The sequence below is a fragment of the Pongo abelii genome, chromosome 2 (assembly GCF_028885655.2).
Source record: "Pongo abelii isolate AG06213 chromosome 2, NHGRI_mPonAbe1-v2.0_pri, whole genome shotgun sequence".
In the NCBI taxonomy this organism is placed as follows: domain Eukaryota; kingdom Metazoa; phylum Chordata; class Mammalia; order Primates; family Hominidae; genus Pongo; species Pongo abelii.
Window position 1 is genome coordinate 191,717,879 of NC_085928.1, and position 16,035 is coordinate 191,733,913.

At 43.4% G+C, this 16,035-nt stretch overlaps 1 long non-coding RNA gene across 4 annotated transcripts in view; it reads left to right on the forward strand.

Moving 5' to 3' along the window:
- LOC129058743 (uncharacterized) overlaps positions 1–16,035 on the forward strand; it is a 686,790-nt gene that overhangs the window by 638,945 nt on the left and 31,810 nt on the right. For all 4 annotated transcript variants that reach the window (XR_010139317.1, XR_010139316.1, XR_010139319.1 and 1 more), the window contains one exon: positions 3,839–4,124. This is a non-coding gene — a long non-coding RNA (uncharacterized LOC129058743). The remainder of the gene's footprint in view (positions 1–3,838; positions 4,125–16,035) is intronic.

Genomic DNA, 16,035 nt, shown 5'->3' on the forward strand with positions numbered 1-16,035 from the left:
CTAGAGGCTTTGAAAAATGAGGTTTCCAGGTCTCTTCGCACGCGCGCGCGCGTTCTCGGGCTACAGGTTCGAAGCTAGAGTTTGAATTTAAGCCACGTCCTGGGACAGGTCGCGTTCAGCGTGGGCGTCGGCCCCGCCGCGGCCCCCGGCCTCTTTGAAGTGCGCGTCAAGTGGGGTGTCGGGTCGTTTTGTTTTTTCTCTAAGGGAATAATTCAATCGTATTAGGCCAGGTTACATGCTCATAATACCCAGGTGTATTTAAAAGCACCCGCGTTTCTAAACCTCCCGCAGAAAGTGGGAAGCAATCGCCCCCTCGGACCTGGCGCCGCTGCGCCTGCTGGAGCCGCGCTTCCCCACAGTCGGGCGGCCAGTGGAGGGCGAGGAGCGCGCGCGTCACGAGAGGCGGCCCCGGCCTCCCAGAGCCCGCACCGGGAGGCCGAGGGCTCGGGACTCGAGCCGTCTGAGTCCGATTTCTTTCCACGTGCAGAGGGTGGAAAGTGGCCAGTCAGGGCGTGATTGATTGCTTAAGGAGAGAGAAGCCACAGCTTTCACGGTAGTTGATAACTAAAGAATGACATGCTGCCATCTGTGTGAAACCCGTGATGTATATGATCATTGGTTCACTGGAACATCCAGACCCTGATCGTGCGTATCGTGTTTCCTTATAAGCAGCACTCGCTATTTAAAAACAGGTCCCGGGTGCCCCTCTTGCTGATCCTGTCTGCCATTAGCCCGCTTAATTCCCTTTTTGTAAATTCCCCTCTTTACCTTTCTTTCCTCCCTCCCTCCCTCTCTTTCTTCTTTCCTCCTCTCCTTTTCACCTTTCTCTTTTTCTTCCTCAATCTAGGTGGTTTGTGCTGAATGATATTTATTCACCGACGTCCCAGTCTGAGGGTGAGGGGAAAACCCCACCCTCCACATCTCCCTAGCTAGGCTTGCGCTTGTAAAATATGGGGTTCAGCTTTGGCTCCAGAGCGCTTTTGAAAAGTAAAGTTTCCAATTCAGAGCCACCTCTAAATAAATGCCCATAAATTTCCCAAGCCCGTGAGAAAGCCATTTCTACAACCCAGCATCGTCTGGGTGATGTGTGTTTGCTCCAACCAGAGAGGCACTGGTCAGTCACCTCAGTGTCTGCCCTCTGGATACAGAAAGTGCTTTTGTTTGTGTTTTTTGGTTTGTTTATTGTTTGTTTTTTTAAAAGCAGTTTTCCAGTTGTAGACTACTGGTTCCTGATTCCCTCATCTATCAAGACAGTTTGTCAGTTTGGCCCTGCACCTTGCATTTCACATTCCACATTTTTTAGTTAAACGTTGAAGCCTTTCCGTATGTCAGATGGGATGTCATTGCATTACAGTTTTTGAGACAACTTTTGCTGACTTGCCTAAAAAATATGTCGTCCTGATCTCCCACAGGAGAGCGAGGTCAACTGAGGGATTTTTCAACTTCCTTATGGCTAGGATTGAATAGATCCAAGTAATAAGATATATCAGGTTTCCTCACCTTTAGTCACCTTGGGCTACTCACGGATGCACTCCTATCTTACAGTCTTAGATTCAGCCCAAAACCCCTCAGTGGAAAGAAGACAGCAGTTCAGATTATTCTTTCAGGTTGTTGTAAAGAAAGGAAATGTTTTTTTTTTCAGTTAGGAGCATCCTTTGTAAGTTTTGATATCCAAAAAATATATATGACACAAGAAGCAGGAAGAGATCTTCAGTTATTCCAGTGGATTATTTTTTATCAAAACACTGGCTAAAACATTTTACATTCACCCTTCCTCATTCCACCTTTAGTTGGAAGAAGTTTCTAGTATTCATTTAATTTTGTATAATGCCCCTACCCTCTCCTACAATACCATAAGTAACAAATTCACACACCTTAGCCTGTTCTGTTGAAAGTCACTCTTGATTTACTCTCTTCACTTCCCTTCTACCCCCAATGCACTCACACTTTTACAGACACATTTCTCTTGATCCAGAGAGTATTGGGAGGTGCATAACTTTTTTAGTATTGTCTTGACTTTCATTCTTTTCTAACTGAGATTGGACTCTTTATCCTGTGATACAAAATGAATTTTTGAGAAACAACCATGCGAAAAATTACTTAATTTTCTGTTTTGATGTATTTGTTTTTCAAGCTTCATAGGAAAGGCTTTAGTTGGTGTTTAAATGACAGTCCGTGAAAATTCCTTATTAGATGACTCCAGACCAATTGTAAACCAATAACATAATTGTTTCCAAAAGGGAAAGTGGAAGTTGAGATCAGTTACATCGAGGGATTCATTTGAGTGTTTATCTTTAAAATGGTTTATGAGAAGAAAGGGAGAAATGAACTGGGTGGAGGACAGAGGTAGAGAATCCAGTGAAAACATGTTTTTAAGATTAAAGCCATTTTTCCACACTATTGTCTTGCCACAAGTGACAACACAGAGCAGGAGTCATGAAAGTGGATTCCTGTCACTCTGGGCTATTGGAGGCCCAGAGAGCCCTGGCATTAGTTCCTATAGAAAGGTAGACAAACCTAGTCGGTAAAGAACACCATCCCCCACAGCGCCCTCACTGCCAAGTGTTCAGGCTCTCTCAGAGTTGATACAGACCTTAGGGGGGGTCTAGGTGGCAGGGTTTCCCTTGTGAGAGGAAGCGGATGCTCTCTGTGGAACTGAGAGGGAGGAAGCCAGGTGGCTGTAAGAGCAAGCCTGAGGGGATAGGGTGCTGTAATAGGAAGGCTGTGGCCACCAGTCCCTCGCATGGCTGCAATTAGTGAGTCAAAGCTAGCTAATGATGAATCAAAAAGAGCCAAAAGTAGGACCTTCTGGGTGCTAAAGACTAACCTTTAGCTTGTTCCACTCCTCCCACTGGGCTCCCATCCTAGGTTTTCCAGGATTGGAGACCTTACTGGAGGAAAGGGCAAGTATGTTAAGAAAACATGCCCAGCCCCTGTCTAGCATGCGCGTACTGGCGGGGTCTTGCAGAGATGGGGAGAAACACCTTGGGATGAAAGAAGCCCTCAGTGATCTGTGTGTCTGGCTCATACAGTTGTGCACGGCCAACCAGAGAGTGGGGGAGAGGAAAGTCTCTTTTTTTTTTTCAGTCACTCTATCTGGGGTTGCTTATCTCCTCTTCCCCCAACCCTCTGCCTCACCCCATCAGGACCAAATAGAATTGAAACTTCATTGCCTTTGCCTGTACTGAGCCTAAAAACTCAGGGTTTGATAAGGTTACTGCACCAATGATACAATTGTAGATTTTTAAAAGCCTCCTCAAAGAGACAGATGTTTGGGCTGATTAAGAATTGAGGAGGAAACCTGCAGCTGCACCAAGGAATAATCTATTGGACAAATATTTTAATAAAAAAATATGAAGAGATCAGCCCGACCTTGCAAGGTCTTCTGCTTTAAAAAAATCTTTATCAAACCCCTATTCTATGGCTTCAATAAACAGAACCCATTACCTCACGGCATCTTTTGTTGGCCCCATACAAGAGAGAACAAAATGGTTATTCAGGGGAACGCTTTCGATTTTTATTGTGGGTAGCCTGCACAAAGAGCCGTGTTATTGTATTTAAAAGAACCATCTGTAGCAGAAACAATGGCATCAAATTATCTTTGAATACCCACTGAAAAAACATAAAGCTTTTTTTTTTATTCTTCTTCTGTACGGTGGGGGGATAGAGCAGTGTTAGGATAACTGACTTTTTTGTTGTTCTCTGGGTGCATTCTTCTCGCTCCCCCTCTCTCTCCCCCTCACCCTCTCTCTCTTCTCTCTCTCCCTCTCCCTCTCTCTCTCTTTTAAAAAATCAGCCATTTGGGGTTTTAAGCCATAAACGATTTTTCTTGTTGCAGGGGATTGCAGTGGCAAAGCTAGGCTAGGTCTTGGAGGCTGGTGTAAGGCGATGCGGGTGAAGGCAGGAGGCTGATGGAAAGACTGGGGGGAAGAAAAGCCGAAATGGATTCACGGTGCCTTGGATGAAGGACGAGAGGGGAACTGCAAGCTCCTTCAACTGGTTCTGTCCGGTGAGAAGTGATCAAGCTTGGGCTGACAAGAGGCTCAGGGAGCCCTCACGTTCTTTCGCTTTTTTACCTGCCAATCAAACTGCTACAAGACAACACCCTGATCTGGCATGGACATGTAAGTAGCTTGCAACCCAACTTTGACATTCACTGCTAGCTCACTCCTCCCCCCACCTCACTTTCTTCCCCACTCATTCTGTTTTTCTTTTGACCTTTAAGAGATCTGGAAATACACCCTGTGTGGCAGTCATTTAACACTGGTAGATTTAAGTCTGAAAGCGTTAACTTTTGGAATTAAATTCTAATTTAGATTTAACAAATGCAGAAATGAAATGACATTATTTCATTCTATTTTGGAGGTTTTGGTACTGAACTTAATCAGTTGTCTTACAAGGGTGTGTTTCTTTTACTATGAAACTGAAGAAATAGATCTGTGAGCCCCCAGAAAGAAACCCACTAATGAAAAATTCAGGCTTCCATCTTAAAAATGTTAAACTCTAGCATTTCACCCCCACAAAGAACCTCTTCCAGACCAATGTTACTAAATGGAAAGAGTGATTTGATTCAAAAGGTACATATCATTAAGGGGTTGCTACTACTTCAATCGGCGTCTTAACTATTTGGTGGTGGTTAGGGGTGGGGGGAAGTTGCAAAACAAGAGGAAGGGGACATGGCGATACCTCGTTTTTTTATAAGAGATTGACATAGAGGAAGACAGAAATGCAAGAGGGCAGGATAAGCAGGAAATATTACCTGAGAGAAGGAATTACAGAGCATGGCGAAGCTGGAAGGTGGGAGGGTTTCTGCGGGAAGTCGAGCGAGGGGTGATGGGGGCTTGCTCTTTGGCGCCCTCTAATGGCAACTTGAACCAATGTTTTACTTTCGTAATGCAGTACTGGGAAAAGCAGCTGGGTTTTTGTTATTGCCGTTGGTTTTTTTCCTCCGCAGACTTAGAATCTAGAGACTATTAGTGGAGTAAATTGATTGTTTTCAGCCTAGGAACTTATATATATATGTCTTAAACTCACCAGTGTTTCCTCCTCAAACATCCCCTCCTCTCCCTAAATCTTGTTAGACTAATAGAGGAGGACAGGCTAATGGCAAATTGACTTATGGAGGGTGGTCCACGCCCAATTAGCCATTGCGGGCGGGGGAGAAGGAGTAGGATTCGTTTCCTACCTGAACAGCATTCTGACTCTTCTAACATACTCGAGAGGTGTAGGGGGGTGGAGTAGGAAGGGATGATTTGGAAATTGCAGATTCTGACACGGGCTCATTATAATACAATTTTAAGGGGGCTCTTGGGAACCTCTGTTATTGCGACATGTGGTGGTCAGGGGGCTTTCCTTCCCGCCTTCTTTTTCTTTTTTCTTTTTCTTCTTTCTTTCCTTCTTTTTTCTTTTCTTTTTTTTTAATTTGATAGATAAAGGTTAATCTTGGGCTGAATGATAGAGCTATGATTGACAAGAGAAAAGGTGTTGAGGGCAGGTCGCGCTGTCTTATTTACAGCCCACTGCTTGCTGTAGAGTCTTTGTTAGGACTGGAAAGCTAATTTAGTGCTGATCAAAAGCACCACAGAGTTAAAGGACTGGTAATGACTGCTAATTTCATTTCAGCCTCATGCATCCCCAACTGCTGTAATTAAAGACACGCTATTTAAATACAGGTGAAGGATTTTTTTTTTTTTTTAGTTGGGTGGGGGGGGGGGTGGGTGGATTACAATTTTATTTAGATCTTTTCTTATACTCTACTTGGGTGTTATGTAGTCCCAAATTAGATTTTATTATTATTATTATTTAGAGCCGCTCCTTGTCATTTATACCTGGCTTTGCAGAATCGGAAGCGTGAAATGTGTCACTCACATAAAAGCCCCTGTTTAAAGAAAGGGTGGGGCGGGGGAGTGCAGAGGAGTAACTATTTAGGGGTGATTTAAATATTTAGGTCTCCTTTTTTTCTCCTTCAAATTAATAGAAAGGCCTTCGATATAGTTAAAAGTATTTGAAACTGGGGGCAAGGTTAACAGGCCAAAGGGATCAGTGTCAGCTTTTTAAGTACTTCTAAAAAGATCATGTGAACAGATGGAAAAATATATTTTTAATTAAATAATTTCCCCCACACTATAGCTGCAGTGTTGGCTCAGAAACCGTGTAATTTCTCATCCGATAGGAGTTTCTTTATAAGAACATCAAAGGATAAAAAGCTCTACATTTTCGTAGTTGGTTAAAATTGATAACCACCCCCCCATGCGCGCGCGCGCACACACACACATACACACACACATATACACACACACCCACACACACACACACATACACACACGTATACCCAAAAAAGAATTTAGCCTTTAATCTCTTTTTATCCACGAAGACTAAAGCTCTGTACTCGACCCCGCGAGCGGCTCTCGCCTTCCGGGGATGGAACCCGACTCAGATGTGAAGCGGCACTGAGCCGCTGCGCAGGTTCGTGCCCAGCGCCCCCTGTTGGACACAGTAGGAGCTGCGCAGCGCCAGTCCCGGAAATCGCTGGAATCCTGCTCTGGGGTTAGAGAAAACTCTTTATTGCCCTCCAAAAAAGAAACGGGACGCGGAAACAAATTTTTACATCCTTGAAAGATAATATAATATTAACTCAATAAAAAACTAAAGAGGCGATACTACAATTTTAATTCAATAAAAAATAAAGACTGTCCTATTCCTCCTCCTCACATCCCAGCCATCCCCCACCCGGTTTGGTTTTGTAACTCTTTTGAAAGGTTCTGCGATGGTAAAACAGGTAAAGAAAAGTGAGGAAAAACAAAGCATTTTTTCTGTAGCCGTGGAGAATCAAGCAAAGTATACTTCCTCCGTTTTGTCCACATTTCAAAAAATTAAACGGAAGATGCTGCTGCTTGCTGTTTTGACGTTATCAGCAGCGTCTTGCATGCCCTCAGAGGTCCTGCAAGTATTGTAACTGAGCCTTCGAGTAAACGAAATAACTTGCTTTTATGTATTTATTTCCAGAGTATAATTAAAAGACCAGTCTCTTCTTTGAGTGTTTCCCATCCCCCAAACCAATCCTGGTCAAAGTTTTCCCTTCCCAGATACTGGCTAAGAAACACATACTGGCTAAGAAACAGGTGCCTGGTATCTTTTTTCTTTTATCTTAGCCGCAGGATTTCGGGGAAGGTGTGCCAATGGTAAGGAAGGTTTTCTTTGAAATTCAGCATTTCGTTGACCAGGAATCCAAATTATCCTAGGGAAGGGGGAGTATTTTTACACTTCTGAAAAACTACCTGTCTACATAATAAAGAGCTTTGCCTTTATTATTATTATTATTTCTTCTTCTTTTTGGTCAGCAATTGAGGGCAAAAGTAGCCTTTGCATTATTTCAGAAAGAGAAACTGTACAAATGGCACATCCTCTGAATTTAAAACAATAGGGAAATGTGGGTTTGCTTAATTGTTTAAAATCAAATAGAAATAATTACTGTGCTAAATGAACAAGATGTTTTAAGATTTACATCTTCAGGGTTATGGTTATTGATTTTAACTTTACCCTTAAGAAGTTTAGAGATCGCTTTTTTTAAAGTTTGCTTATTGACGGAAATCGGCTTAATTTTTCATAAAAGAATGGCTTTTTAAAATATTGAATACTATGGCTATGCAAGGTTTATGATACCTTTATGTTTATTCTTCCCACCTCCCAAAATTAGCGAATTCGAGGTAACATTTCAAGGGGAATTGCTATTCAGTGCGATGAGAGATGACTTCTCCATCTGGTTCCAGAATTAGATCTCGGCTTAGGTTTTTTAGTAAGTAGGTTCAGATGCCATGGCAGGAGAGAAGAATCAAGCCTTTTGATAAAATCTCTACCCCGAATTCTATCGAAAAGACAGGCAAGCAGGATTCCAGCCACAGCACCCCCACCTTTTGCTCTACCAAAAGGCTTGTCCCCATTACAGAAATAATATAGTCGGTGCTAGTTTTGTGAAACCGCGCCAACCGGTAAGGTAAGAAACGGTGCGCTGACAGCCGAGGTCCGAATGCTGCTCAGTGGTTCCCGCAGCCCGTGGGGTAGGGAGGCCAAAGCCAGCAAAATGTTGGAGGCGACGCCAGAAAGAGAGTATATGCCTGCTATTCAGAAGTGATGTCGAACGTGCAATAGCAGAGTCCTGGAGATTTCCACCCCGTTCCGCACCCAGGGGTCCCAGCCTGTGGGGTAGCAGGCTGTTGGGTGAAGGCAGGAGGGAGAAGCCGCACCTGGCTGCGGACGGGTGGGCGTGCCGGGAGCGAGTGCCCAACTTTCTAGGGCCCATGGAGAAAGCATAACCCCTAGTTGAGGAAAGAGAGCTAAACAAGTGGGTGGCCCAGGCCTGGGAATGCCACCCAGCTCTCCCGACGCAGTGTTATTTCTGTGGTCCCAGGGGGCCGCAGCACCTGCCCGAATCCCACGCCCCAAGGCCGCCAGCAGGAAGGCAGCCCCTCCATCTTTGAGGGCTGAGGAGGGGGCAGCGAGTGACTGATTCCTTAGTAGCAGGGAAAACCGCAGCGGCTGGCAACGGGCCGCGTTTCTCCGCGGCGGCAAAGCGCCCTTTAGGGGCGGGGCGGGCATTTTTGGTCTCCTGTCCCAGCGTCCAGGCCTGAGCCCGCGCGGGTTGGCTGGGCGCCCTGCTTTGTAAGTAACCAATCTTGCTGGATTCTGAGGACTATCCAGGCGGATGGGCCCACTTAGCTTAGGCCCACTGAGACCCTGCCAACTCCTCAGACCCTTTTCCCCTTCATCCCTCTCACACCTTTCATGATGAACCCAGGAGAGAACCCGAACTCTGAAAAACAGTACATGTGGTTTGAAGTTTGATAGTTATTTGGGTGTGGGGGACATGACTCTATTAATAAAAACTAAGATTCAAGGCTGAGCTCTCATTTATTAAATTTGCTCTTTCACTCTGCTTTTAAACTCTGGAGATCTTTCAGTTTCGTTGCTCCAACCCTGACACAGACAAAGGCGCCAGGGAAAAAGCCCAGGCGGGCTTGAAGCAGTTGAGGTATAGACTGATACTCATCTCTCCATCACTCAGACGGGCAGATAAGCACTGCCAGACTGGGGGTCCTAATCCAGGGCCCAGCGGCTACGTGGGTTGCTGCAGGGTGTTGAAACCACAAGTACAACTTGACACCATTGAGCCCACGGTGCTTGTCAATAATCTGTGAATTAGGTGCAGAGATTGTCACTGTAGATCATAACAGTTTCTGAAGGACTCATTACAGCCTATCGTGTCAATGATCTTCAAATTAAGGAGGGGGGGTGGGGCGAGACGAAAAAGGAGTGGGGAGAGCCAGCAAAATGGGAAGAAGGGTGGGAGGGAAGATAAAAGTCAGAGCCCCAGCTCCGAAGGAGCCTTTAAAGATTATCAGGCCAGCGATCCGAGAATTCCACTGGGATGGGTTTGGAAACCCAACTCCATCTGAGCCAGGACTGGAAGAGGGGCGCTGGGGGCAAGCAGAAGTGGGCCCCTGGGAAGGCCGACTTCTCAGGCATTTCTTTTGAGGCCGGAATAGCTTTTGGGAGAGGGTTCCAGATGTCAATGGGAGGCCTTGAGGATGCCAGCCCGCCCAGGATGGGTGTACACTTTGATTTAGAGCACTTTCCAGGGCAAGCCGCAGCTGCAGATCTTTGAAAAAAGTGGTAATAGTTTCGTTTAGGGATGATGGTGATTGTAGGATGACTTTTTTTTTTCCAGTGGTTTGTTTTAACTTCTTTTCATGCCACAGGTGAAAGCTTTCTTCCTTTTCCTCTGATAGTATTCCTGTCTGTCCCTCACATGTTACGTAGATCTAATTTCTTTCCCCAACTTGTTTTTTTGGGTGCCAAACACATCAGCCCTCTGAGATTTTATCACTTTTGTGGTTTGTATTGAGTCCAACTGTACTTCTGGAAAGGGAACTTGTGGATAACACGGTAGCAGTATGTTCCATAAGATTCCAGAAGAAAGAAGACTAAATTCCATTTATGCGGTGTGGCAGGGGCCAGGCTAAGGGAAAGACGTTTTCCCTGCTTGGTAAATTGTCCTTGCAGTGAAAGGGTAGCCCAGCCTGCACTGGAGTGTCATTTAATACTGGATAGAGAAAGGTTAAGGAAAGTGTAGGTTTGTTTTTCCCACAAAAGTTGTGGTCACAACTAAACGAAGTAATCACAGTTGGAGAATTTAAAACAACTGTTTTTTCTCTAAAATGAGGGTAATAACCCTAGCCACTGGAAAAGTGGGATTCCAAGGAAGACCTTTTCCTTTGGTATGATTAATTGCATAAGATAGTGTGGTCAATCAGAGAGATATGTATTTAGACTCAAGCAATGATTTACAGGTGTAAAAGGTCCAGTGGCTTTTTGGGCTACCTGCAGTTCCTACTGATCATTTTGCCTTTTAAAAAATTTTCTTCTAATTTTAAAAATAAAAGTCATAGATTTAATGCAACTGAAAACCACTGGTGGCAGCTCTTTAGGTTTTCAGTCTATGTTTTTAAAAGGGAATTTATATTTAAAATAATTAAATCATTTAATGGTCACACTACATTTTCTCCTGGACAACAGCTGTAGTGCAGGGAGAGAATCTTAACTTACGTTAAAATTGCTTGATAATTCAGAAATGGAAATGAAATTGTGAATTAATTTCTCCAGGAAATATTTGAGCTAGAATATAAGAAGGATGTTCATATATAATACTGTAAGTAACATGATGATTATTATATGCAGCTTGAAAGACCTACACAAATGATTATATACTACTTTTGTTGCTATAATTTAAAGTAAGGGGAAATATATTTAGTTTTATAACTATTGAATTCTTTTCAAAATGTATTTATTTCATCAATGAGAATTAGATGAAAGAGAATGAGTAAAAAGGGGAGCTGAATGCAAAGCTGTTCTGCATTCCTTAGGTTTCAAGGGTACTTACAGCTCTTGAGTGAAATTATTTGGTGAAATTGGGTCTGGACTGAAACAGCAATTGTTATCCCTTGTTCATTTGTTAAGTGTAATACCACTTCTGGAAATTAAAGGCAAGGTGCTGAAGGGACAGACAAGAAGAAAAAAATATGATTAAGCAATTTGAAATTGCCAGTGTACCATGCAACCATATGCATATCTCTATCTTAGTAAATAGAAAGGGATGGAGATATATGTTTATTCTTTTTATCATCTAGAAACATTCATTATAGTTACTGTCACTAATCCTTCACACTTCCAAAATCTGACAAGTTTGACATAGGAAAAAAATGGGGGAAATCTAGATGAAAGAGTTTCTATCATTTTGAAAATTGTATTGTAAAAATTAAGGTGTCTATCCCCTCTAGGAATTCCTATGAGGGATCCTTCACAGTCTAAAGGAAATGAAGTTTGACAATGGTACAATTCAATTTTGAATTTTTGCTCTTACTTTCTATATCCTAACCTTTTCCAGCTTATTTCATGTTGATTATTTTTGGAAAGTATGCAATGCACTTTGAAGGGAAAAAAATCTTCTAATGCACTTATTTACCTTCATTTATATGTGTTTGTTTCTGAAATGAAGAATCAAGCTTTGGTCATTCTGGAAGTCGTGTAGCATGCTCCAATTTGAAGTGACTGAGATCTTTTGTGACTTACAGAGGAGAAGGAAATGTTTTAAAAATTGGCTTATGCCAGTCTCCTTACTCTGCAATTCTCAATTTTCTTGTATTACAGGATAAATATAAATATCATCTCACCAAATTGTACCAGCATTGTCCTAAACATTTAAATTTTCCTTTATTTTTGGCCTTTAAAATTAGAAACTTTTCTCCAGTTGCTGTACTTAGCTTTGTAGTTTTGTTTTCTTCTCATTTACCAGACTACTGGTATGATCTCTTTCACTGCAGTATGATTGCTGCTATGGTCACTTTTAGAGGAGATTGTTGGAAGGTTAGGATTCGGAGGAAACATGACAAAAAAGGGAAGGAAAAAAAACCTTCATTTGACCACATCTGGCTGCTTGTATATTTAACCAGTTCTAGAATTAGAAAACCTTTCTGTACATTTTCTTCTATTTTTCTCACTTTTTTCCTTACGTAATGAAATTAAAACTTTTGGAGCCCACAGTTGACATTTTTCAGAAAATTGAGTTATCAAGGCAGTAATTATTTCACGGGGAGATAAAACTCTCATAGCCCTAACTGTCAAATAGGGCCCTTTTCAGATTTTAATTACAAAATAAAATTAGTCTGCTCTTCCTCAGAATGGTTTGTGAGTGGTTAAACAGAGCTTTCCCCCAATACTGGTGGTCGTCAAACTCTGCTAATTAGCAATGCTGAGAAATTCCAGTTAACAAGGACATTCTCCAAGACTCTGCAGGTTCCCTGCCGTTTGCCTTCATTTCCATAAGAAGATTAAGAGAGGAGGGGAACACACTCAAATGCAGATGCAGAAAAGAAGCGTTTTTTAACAAGCATCATAATAGTAAGATGCTTGGCTAGTTCTCACCTAATTACTGCAAGTTAAACCTCTATTTGACACTAAGAAGAAAAAATAAGTCTACAGTCCCCTATCTCCACAAAATTGTTAGTTGGTTTCAGATATAATACTTGAGGAGTGCTGAGGAGACTTTAGGAGAGAAAAATCAATGTGAAAGATTTTGAAATAAAATTGAGTTACACTTAACAGTTAAGGCCTTTTGGCTAGGGCCTATAATAGAACAAAATAAAATCAGAATATTCCAGGAGTCATGCATTTTTGTTACTAACTACTAATCTTGCTCTAAAAGTATGTAGCTTTTTTGTTGGCCATGGAAGGGAAGTGTTACACTCCCTTTAGATTAAGCACTTTCAATTTTCCTAAATTGTGCCAATGGCAACATTTTAGATTCTCAGAGGATGAAGCATCCTGTTCCAAGTCTTTTTTGATTGTCTAGCAGTCAATGGTATATTGTTGTTAGTACTGTAGCGTCTCTTACAAACCTAAAACAGTGTCGCTTCTGTCATCTGTTGGAATTGTTATAGTTATTATATTTAGGGATCAGTGATGGTGCTGGATTGAAATAGAGTGGGCAGTGATCTGATTTTTTTAAATGCATATGTTCTAAAAAATCTAATGAGAAAATGTTCCTGCTATCACCATCTTCTTTAATCTTATTTTCATAGCACATTATTATGCATAATCGCCAGCCACAGTTAGTTTATTGTCTGGATAAGTACAGCAGGCTTAATTAAAATAAAGCTGTAAATAAATGCAACCAATGATAACACAATTGTAATGTATTTCCATAGCTTATTTATGTGATAAAAGCAATTAATAAAAGACCTAGCCAACCCCTTTAACCTCTTAAATACATTATTATAGAGTTCATGCACAAACACATGCATCTGAGAATGTGTAAAATCTGTTATATATCCTCCCAAGAAAAAAAATTGTGCCTTGAGAGAAAGGCAGCGAGATTTAAAAGATTTGTGTCTATAACCATCTGTTATTAGTATTTATGTTAACAAACATACACTACCCTTATCCACACCAATTCCCTGGTTGTTTCTTCAAACAATTATCCACAAGCTTTTTAAAGTTTTTAGAATAATGCTATTAAGCAGACCGATGCATACACAATCATAAAGTGAATGCTTGGTCTGCCCTTTGTGGCGTCTGGACAATCATAATTCATTCACATGTTGAATCTCATAATTTGTACCTATTTTTCCTATGGTCTAACCTCCCACTTATCTCGAGGTTGTATGTATATTTCTAAGTTAGGCAAATTAAATCTGATTCTTATGATTTGGTTCCGCAGCTTATAAGATATGTTAACTTTTCTTTTGTTTAGATTATGTATAATTAGTCTGATTTTCCATCCCCCTCTTTTTTTTTTTTTTTTTACTTTAATTATTTTCAAACTCCTTCTTTTAAAGGTAAAAGCAATAGTCTTGGAAAAGCGAATCTACCAGCAGGGGGCGCACCAGCCACATCCCTGAAACCAGCCGCGCTGAAAAGCCGGTGGCCGCCTTCTCTTCTCCAGATCTTCTCAACCTTTTCTCTTTCCTAATCTCCAGGTCCGTGTTTACCTTAATATTACACCTCGATTAAACAGAAAACAGTGCTGTATTTTGAAGAGCGCCAAATATGTATGCATTTTGAGAAACCCAGTCTCACCCTTTCCGGGTTCCCAAGAGCTAAAACAAGCCATAACTTGAGAGAAAAAGAACCTTCGGGGGGCAGGAAGGTTGATTGGAAATAACTTAAGGAAAGTCTGCAGAATTCTTTTTCTTACAACTTTTCTGAGTTTCCAGTGGGTATACTTACTGTGAGTTTGACAGTAACAGGCTAGGGAGGGCAGAGATTGGAGAAATTGGGGGTCGGGGGAGTGATTATGGGAAGAAGGTTAGTAAGGAACAAAACAATGCACCGTTTTGTAAAGATAATAAATGGAACGTGGCTGGTAGATACTATTCAGTACATTTTCTTAGGGTGAGTAAGGGTAGACCAGGGGAGGAGGGGGCGGAGAGAGTGTTACAGAAGAAAGAAAATAAGTAACCCTGATGGTTTAAGCCCTTTATAAAAAAGAAATGGCATCAGGTTTTTTTTTCTTTATTCCCCCCCACCCCACCCTTTGTAGTCAAGTGCATTTTAGCCACAAAGATCCCAACAAGAGAGTGGAAGGAAACTTAGACGAGGCTTTGTTTGACTCCGTGTAGCGACAACAAGAGAAACAAAACTACCTATTTGTAACGGACGTGCTGCCATTGCCCTCCGCATTGAGCGCCTACCTATTGAAATCTTTACGTCGGGACAATGGGAGAGCGGCTAAAATTACCCTCTTGGGTCCTGGGCGGGCAAGATTCCTGAGCCCCTACCCCCGCCCCCATCTCATCCTCCTCTAACCGGGCCTTGCTGGGCTCCCCCTTCTCCAGTCCCGGCCGCCTTCTCCCAGTGTGCGCTGCCTGCACCTGTGCCTGGAGAGCATCGACCCCGCCTCCCAGGCCTTGAGCCCCTTTGCGGCGCAGCCCCAGCCTTGCGCGGCCTGGGCTTTGCGGCCACCACAGTGGAAATCGACGGGGGAAATGCCAGGGCTGGTTCTGCTCGAGTCCTGGGAACTCTGCGTGGGAGGGAGTTTGTGACTGCGGCCCAAAAGCCACCTCCGTACAGTGCCGTGGGATGCCAGGAAGTTGAAATCACCCTCCCCCATCGCCTGCACTTTTGAGCGCCCTTCCGTCTGTCTCTTTCCCCAGCCCCCATTTGAAACCCGCACGACCGAAACCCTTCTTTCGGGGAGGCATGGGATGGGAATGGGGAGTGGGGGGAGACAGTAGGGGCATCCCCTTTGCTACGGTTGAATGAAGACAGTCTAGTGGGAGATGTGGCTGGGGCTAAGAGGAAGAGCTGCAGTTTCCTGGGCCAAAGAGCTGAGTTGGACAGGGAGATGGCAGCTTACCCAGGCCTGCCGGTTCTCAGCTCTAGAGTCTGCCTTATGGTCCGAGCAGGATTTATTTTTAAGAACAGAGCAAGTTACGTGGAAGCAAGGAAGGTTTTGAGGACAGAGGTTTGGGTCTCCTAACTTCTAGTCGGGACTGTGAGAAGGGCGTGAGAGAGTGTTGGCACCTGTAAGATAAGAGAGGAGAGTGGAAGAGCGCAGTACCGGAGCCGCACCAGAGGGGCTGGAGTTGGGGGGGGGGAGTGCTGTGGATGAGCAGGAGAACAATGACACACCAACTCCTGCACTGGCTGTTTCCAGAAATACAAGTTGGACAGCCGCCCTGAGCCACCCACTGTGCCCTGCCCCACCCCCGCACCTTAGCTGCTTCCCGCGTCCCATCCTCATTTAAGTACCCTGCACCAAAAAGTAAATCAATATTAAGTTTAAAGAAAAAAAAAAACCCACGTAGTCTTAGTGCTGTTTACCCACTTCCTTCGAAAAGGCGTGTGGTGTGACCTGTTGCTGCGACAGGGGATACAAAGGTTTCTCAGTGGCTGGCAGGCTGGCTCTGGGAGCCTCCTCCCCCTCCTCGCCTGCCCCCTCCTCCCCCGGCCTCCCCCGCGCGGCCGGCGGCGCGGGAGGCC